This window comes from Schistocerca americana, chromosome 2, assembly GCF_021461395.2.
Source record: "Schistocerca americana isolate TAMUIC-IGC-003095 chromosome 2, iqSchAmer2.1, whole genome shotgun sequence".
Classification (NCBI taxonomy): domain Eukaryota; kingdom Metazoa; phylum Arthropoda; class Insecta; order Orthoptera; family Acrididae; genus Schistocerca; species Schistocerca americana.
The window spans coordinates 986,668,901-986,676,806 of record NC_060120.1 but is presented as its reverse complement, the minus strand read 5'-3'; the positions used below and the strand labels follow the sequence as shown (position 1 = coordinate 986,676,806).

The 7,906-nt window shown below is 49.5% G+C and overlaps 1 non-coding gene across 1 annotated transcript; it reads left to right on the top strand.

Moving 5' to 3' along the window:
* Nucleotides 1-2,167: 2,167 nt before the first annotated feature.
* Trnas-gga lies at nt 2,168-2,251 on the top strand. Its single transcript is given in 2 exon segments — nt 2,168-2,207; nt 2,217-2,251. It is a non-coding gene; the product is annotated as a tRNA-Ser (tRNA).
* The last annotated feature ends 5,655 nt before the right edge of the window (nt 2,252-7,906 follow it).

Below are 7,906 nucleotides of genomic sequence, written 5' to 3'. Positions count from 1 at the left end.
AACTGGTCTCAGTTCCTTAGGTGCGACAGAGGTTTTCGGGAAATTCCTTTCGTTTATCTGACGAAGTTAAAACCCCCTTCCAAACATTGCCATTCCCGAACCTCTCTGTCCCATTCTCAGTTCGCTGGTATCTGTCCGAGACGAAGCAAAAGTGGTCAGGCATTGCCCACTTTGGGGTGCACGGAACCTATTTATCATACACTTGTCAAAATCAAGTTTTTTCCAGTTTCTGCTCTGTACGTTAACCAAGTAATTGTTAAACCGAATGGTTAATGTGCGTACAACTGGAGTTAACTAATGAGTGAACTGGCATATGGAATAAATCACGTAGTAAGAACACAAGTCGGTATCTAGAACTTCACAACAACAAAAAATCCTTTCCCTGACGAAAAGTAACTGCCGTATTTATACACATATTTTTATGTTTGTCACAGTCGCAGAATACCAGCCATTACCTGTTTCGGCCATACTAGGCCATCTTCAGAATTTTTATATCATAGGTCGGCTTAGGAGAAAAAATGTTCACAAAGCATATCTGCCCGCATCACATGCGTCAAAAGAGCGAGCTACCTTGTGTTTAGTCAATACTCGCACTTCAGGTGAGGACAAATTTCGTGCGAAGGTTTCATATTGATGGTGATGAAGGTGATTATTCTTATTATTATTATTTTAGGACCCTAAACTACAATGCCGCCCTAACTTTCCGCACCACGGCGGAGCATTGGCTGCAAACGTCTCCCCAGTTCGATAAAACTATGGATGTTTTCACTTGAGGGAATTACATTTGAATTTGACTTAGTTTGTACAGAATCGACTGCTAAGAGCATAATGTCGTCACAGTAATTTTTGGCAGGTGCAATTTGTCTGATATATGTATTACGGTATAGGACAGAAAATTATGTACTGCCTACTATACAAGAATCTATGAAAGTATGGAAAAAACACCTTTTCATTCTCTTCTGTGTACTACTCTCATTGCACAAATAAACGTAAGGTATATAACATGATACGGATGACTCTTGAATGGATACTTATCTTTACGTGGTTTTATTTGTTCGAAGTGATTAAATACTGGAAAACAATATGACTGCATCACATGGTGTTTTATAATTTGAAGATGTGTATTGTGTCGACGGCATTTTTGTCACTTGAGAAGGAAACTTGCCTAAATTGCGTAGAAGAAGTATACGTCAGATTGTTCTCCTTGCCTTTTTATTTTTAAAGATCGTGGAAAATCTAATTGAGTGCCATATTAGCAGCCCTTCTTCGGAATAACAGTGAACTGCCTAAAACCTATACGAGTTCGTTCGTTTTAGCAGAAGGTAATAATGTAAATTTTCATATTTTATCGTAATACCTCCACAGCGTAAATTATCTACTGACATGCACATTAACTGCTGTAACTTAGGCGCATTATGAACTTTTCCCGTATTAATATTTTGGTTCATTAACTGTCAACTAAGCAAACGTGGCTATAAATTTAGGGCCCAAGTCCCCAATTTTCCGCGGGATTTATGATGTGGAAACGTTATACGTCATTCCTAGCAAATTGCATTTGGTTCTAGTGTGTCATTAATCTTTCGACGAAAAAAAACCCAAGAGAAGAGTTTTTAATAAGCTTTATAGAATGAGGAGAATAACCCTTCGCGGTAATGAGATTCACAGCAAGGTCGTATCGCAAAATTTTGCGCAGCGCGGTGGATGGGGGTCGAAAGCAAACAACAGCTCCTCCACGCTACACAACATTTACAAAACCTATTCTATCTCGTAACTCCGAATAACTGCCGAGGCTATGAGGCTACGCACGTCTAACATCCACCCCGCGGTAGTAAATGACGACCGAGAACAGGTAAAGAGAAAATTGGTACCATTTTAGTAAATAGCCTGTCGACTTCAGAGTTCTCACTACACTTCTGCGTTTAAGTATACACGGTCTCATCCCGAACCATGTTCACAGACCTCTATTTAACGGTGGAAATACCTAATGCCTATTTATAAGTTACGTTGTCCCTAAAATCCGCTCACCAATTCCTACAGTGTACACGTGGTTTCATAGTTGTAAAATGTAATTAGTTTGTCGTGGAACTGTGCACAGTCACACAGATTTAAATACCTTCTGTTACGCAATTTCATACATCCTTAAATTCATAGGAAACCGTTCCGGCCGGCCGGAGTAGCCGAGCGGTTCTAGGCGCTTCAGCCTGGAACCGCGCGACCGCTACGGCCGCAGGTTCGAATCCTGCCTCCGGCATGGATGTGTGTGATGTCCTTAGGTTACTTAGGTTTAAGTAGTTCTAAGTTATAGGGGACTGATGACCTCAGACGTTAGGTTCCATAGTGCTCAGAGCCATTTTGTAAAATCCGTTCCGACTGTTGTCACCGCAAACTCTTGATACATTAATATCTCAGCAAGATATTTTCTCCTCCCCGAACGACATGTTCCATAGGATGAGAATGAAAAATTTCCCGCATTGTAGGGGATGTTTTCAATAGATTCGAATTTCATTATTGCAAGAGGGGGATTGTCCAGGATACAGCACAGTATCAACTGCAGTCTTTTGTTTAACATATATGCATACATGTTTATCTACATGTGAATGAACTTGCTTGTGGTAAGTGGACAAGTATGATACCTGAATCTGTTTCCATAGGTCTTGGACACTCATATCATTAACATCGGTTTTATGGGCAACGGAAAATATTCATTGGCACACGAACAAGGAAACTAGGCAGTGCGTGGAACACTCTAATGTAGACTGATGAGCCAAAACATTATGACCACTGCTCACCGCGAGGTTGTATGCTGCCTGGTGGCGCTGAAAGCACTTGACGCAGTAAGGGCCGTATATGAGCGGAGCAGAGATCAATGGGGAATCATTCTGGCAACGATGAGTGGCGCAAATGCGGAAACTTCCAATTCAAGCGGCTTCGACAAAAGCCAAATTGTTGTAGCCTAGTGTCTGGGAGCGAGCGTATCGGAAACGGCGAAGAGGGTCGGTTGCGGGATTGTAGTGACGGAAACGCGGCGGCACCCGCAGAGCGGTTCGCGAACAACAATACAACGGGAGAGGACGGACACTACCAACGAAGAACCTTACGACACAAAACAAGAACAGCCAACAGAGTCACGAACCAAACAAGACAACCATGTCCACTCGTAAAGCAACACGAAAGTCAATACGCTCTCTAATGCGAGGCGATATTCCTGAAACGCACGCGAGGTTTGACTGGCAGGCTGAGCTTTTTTTTTTTCTTTATTGTATTTCAATTCCCCATCGGGGCGGGCTGGCAGCAGCATATGCGCTGTTCTTCAGCCGAAAGACATAGAACAAACAATAGAAGACATGTAAAAATAACAAAGGAGAGAATATGGTGAACATAGATATAAAAAAACGGGGAACATCATGGAAGGCAATAGACAAAAAACGTGGTGACTGTAAAATGGAGATAAAAAACTGTTTAAAAGTAGCACACACAAAAAGCCACACACTGCGACAATTAAAAGAACACAAGGCACAGTATGACCGGAGTATAAAAGGTATCGACAGATGGCGTAGCACATCACAAACACTGACGGCGAACCTCAAGGCAGTACACAATTAAAATCACACCTCTTGACGCACAGGAGAAACAGCACTAAACACAACACTGATGTGGCACACTGACAATGATCAAAACAGAGGATCTGCCAGGCGCTAGGAGATGAGGGAGACCGGAAGAAGGGTTGGAGGGGAAGAGATGAGGGAGATGAGCGGGGGGCGCGCTGAAGAGGGCCAGGTAGGGAGGGATGTGGGAAGGAAAGAGGCAAGTATGGGGTGCAGGGTCTCAGGGGAGGGGGGGGGGGGAAGGAGGAAAATCCGCTCTGGGAGAAGGAGGGAAGAGGAAAATGGGGGCCCTGGGGAGGGGGGGGGGACAAGGACAGGTTATAGTTGGAAGGCAGGGTAGATGTCATGGCGAAGTTCGTCATCCAGAAAGGGGAGGCTTTGGAAATTGCCCTCATGAAGGAGATGGAGGATGTGGAGGTGGAGAGAGGGAGGGATACAGCGATAGAGGTGCGGCAATGGGCGGGGGGTGGTGAGGAAGGAGGAAACCAGAGGGTGGAGGGGATCAAGCCTGCAGACAATGTAAAGGATGCGGAGAGGCTGGAGAAACAGGAGGAGGTGGGGGAAGGGGATCAGTTCATACAGGAGCCGTGTGGGGGAAGGAAGGTGGATACGGAAGGCAAGGCAGAGTGCATGGTGTTCAAGGATTTGGAGGGCCGTGTAAAAGAAGGTGGGGGCGGAGATCCAGGCAACGCTGGCATAACAGAGGATAGGACGGATGAGGGATTTGTAGGTGTGGAGGATGGTAGAAGGATGCAATCCCCATGTCCGGCCAGACAGGAGTTTCAGAAGGCGGAGGTGGTAATGGGCTTAATGGGCTTTCTGCTGGACGGTCTGGAGATGAGGGGTCCAGGTGAGGTGTCGGTCAAGGGTGAGGCCAAGGTATTTCAGGGTGGGGGTGAGCTGGATGGGGTGACCATAAAGGGTGAGGCAGAAATCATGGAGGCGAAATGAGTGAGTGGTGCGGCCTATGATGATTGCCTGGGTTTTGGAGGGGTTGAGGCGGAGGAACCACTGGTTACACCAAGTGATGAACTGGTTAAGGTGGGTTTGGAGGGTACGTTGAGACTGTTCAAGGGTAGGATAGTGAGCCAGGAAGGCGGTGTCATCAGCATACTGGAGAAGGTGGACTGGTGGGGGTGGCTTGGGCATATCAGCTGTATACAAGAGATAAAGGAGAGGGGAGAGGACAGAACCCTGGGGAACACCAGCCGTGGGATAAAAGATACAGGAGTTGGTGTTGTGAAGGGTGACGTAGGAAGGACGGTGTGAGAGGAAGGAAGCGACCAGATGGACAACATTGATAGGCAGGGCGTAGGTTTGGAGTTTAAAGAGGAGACTGGGATGCCATACACGGTCATAGGCATTTTGGAGGTCAAGGGGGCAGAGCGACGGGAGTTGAGCTGGAGGGACAGAAGGTGAACAAGGTTGAGGAGTTGGTCTTCAGCAGAGAAGGAGGGTCGGAAGCCACGCTGGGTAAGGGGGAGGAGGTGGTGTTGAGCAAGGTGCTGATGGATACGGTGGGAGAGGATGGATTCAAAGACCTTACTAAAGATGGAGGTGAGGCAGATGCGACGATAGGAAGAGGTGGCAGAAGGGGGTTTGTTGGGTTTGAGGAATAAGAGGATGCGGGAGGTCTTCCACAGGTCAGGGTAGAAGCCAGTAGAGAGGATGACATTATAGAGATGGGTGAGGACAGTCAGGAAGGAATAGGTGCTTTCTCGAAGGTGACGGTAGGTGCCACAGTCGTCACCAGGGGCCGTGTTGCATTTGGACTGGAGGATAAGTTTAATGTCTTGTGCTGTGATGGGAGTGTTGATGTCGAAGGGGGGCAACTGCCCCAAGTACTGCAGACTAGGAGCAAGTGGAGCGACCGAGGTATCAGCACGTTCCATGACGGTGGGGAAAAGAGAATAATCAAAGTGGAATCATTGGGGATAGAGAAGACCTCAGAAAGGTGGGAAGCGAAGTGGTTGAACTTGTTGAGGTTGTCAGGAAGGGGGCGATCGTTATGGAGAAGTTAGTGGGGAGCGGAAAGGGAGCCAGTAAGGTGATGGAAGACGGACCAGTACTTGGAGGAGTTGATAGGGAGGGTGGCGTTGAGTCATGTGCAGGTCTGGCGCCAGTCTCGGCGTTTTGTTGGTGTAATAAGGTTCCGTACGTGTCGCTGTACTTGCCAGTGGCGTTGGAGTGTATCCCTGTCATGAGTGCGCAGGAAGGAGCGATAGAGGTGGCGGGATTCACGGAGGAGGAGGACAGCCTGCAGAGGGAGAATGGGACAGTGTGGGTGAATGGTTTTAGTAGGAACATGGGCCTCCACGGCGTCAGTAATTACCTTCTGAAGGAAGGACGAGGCGTAGATGATGTCGTCAGGATGGCGATAGGTAAGGGGGTGGCTGGGTGGAGATGGAGTCTCGGTAGGCATCCCAGTTGGCACGGTGATAGTCATAGATGACCTTGGGAGGGGGTGCAGGGTGCGGAGACGGAGGGGGGCGGTGAGCAGATGTTATGGTGAGAAGGATAGGGAGGTGATCCCTACCTGTGGGGTCAAGGACGGCGACAGCAATGCGCCCAAGGAGGTTGGCGGAGGCAATGACAACATCGGGGGTGGTGTCACTTTCGGGTCGGGTGTGCTGGGGAAGGAGAAGAAGGTCACCTTGGATTGTGGAGAGGAACTGATACCACCGCCGAAGGGCAGCAGGAGTGCGACTATGGATGTTGAGGTCAGCAGCAATCACATAGGTGGAGAAGGTGCGGGCAATGTATGAGATGAAGTCATAAGGAAGAGGAGCAGTGGAGCGGACATAGATGGTGGCACAGGTAATGGTGAGGGAGCGGAAGAAGACGCTAAGGATAAGGTGTTCACTGGGGTCATTGAGGAGGGGTTGTGGCCGGACGGGTATATGCTTAAGGTGGCCAATTGCGACTCCACCCTGCACATGAGGACCAGGAGCATCAGTGCGGTGGAGGATATAGGGAGAGGTGCGGATAGAATGGTGGGGCTGGAGAAAGGTTTCGTTCAAGAGGAAGGTGTCGACCTGGTGGTGGAAGAGGGTGTGCATGAGGAGGTATTTGTTGGAGCGGAAGGAGCGAATGTTCTGGAAGAGGATGCGATACTCGTGCCGCACCATGGCGGGAAGGAGGGGGGGAAAGAGAGGGAAGGGAAGAGACTTAAACTAGGGTGTCGAGGCGGGTGAAGGTGAAGTGGGCTTGGTTGTGGGAGTAAGTGGCGAAGGTGTTCAGGTGGAAAACGGAGCGAGCAGCAAGGGAGATTTGTTGGAAGGTGTGTGGGCGCTGAAAAGGGTGAATGTTTTGGAGTACAATGGTAAAGAACCGGATGATGTCCTCAGCCGTGGGGGGTGGACAGAGGGAATTGTTGGGATGGACAGGGGGGTTGACGGGACGAACTGGGACTGTAAGCTCAGGGGTTGCTGGAGTGGGTTTAGCTTTACAATTGTGGGAGTAAGTGGGATGGGGGCCATTGCAGGTATTACAGGAAGGAGGAGCAGCGAGGTTGGGGCAGTTCTTAAGAAAGTGGGAGGCCTTGCAATGGGGACAGGTGGGGGGGTTGTTGCAGTTGGAAGTTAGGTGGTCATTGAACATCAGGCACCGCTGGCAACGGTAGGATTGGGGAGGGGATTTGGAGGATTCAACAGGGTGGCGACGGTGGTGTATGAGGGCTCCCTGGGTGAGGAGATGGTCAATGGATGGGGCAGACTCAGAGAATACCTGCATGAGGTAGGTGGGACCAGAGGCATTGTGGATACGGCGGGCAGAGCGGATTCTGCCAACACTGAGCTGAGCTTAGTCATCACAGTGGTGTAGGTGGGGGGGGGGGCGACAGTAAGGCTGGGGCTGATGAGGAGTGGAAGGGGAAAGGAAGGGTGTCAGAGAGGCGTGGGGGCCAAACATAACTCGTGGGAGTTTTTGTAGGAGGTCTGTGTGAAAGGATGGGGACGGGGACTTGATAAGGACTGAGTCCCTGCGGGGAATGAGTTGGGAGATGGGAGCACTAGGTAACTACTTTCTGATCTCCATGGTGAGGGTACGAGCGTTGAGGAACTTAGGGTCGGGAGTTGACAGGACAAAGGTGTGGAGGGTGGGGGCCGAGGTATGGGTGGCAGGAGGAGGGGTGGTGTCCATGGAGACGGCATGGGGAAGGGGGGGCTGGTGTTGACTTTTTGTGGGAAGTGGTGGGAGCAGAGTCGGTAATAACGCGCTTTTGGGGTTTTTTGGAGACTGGAGGCTGGGAGGAGAGGAGAGGGACGGGGAGGAGAGGGAGGTGGCGGGTGGCAGATCCCTGT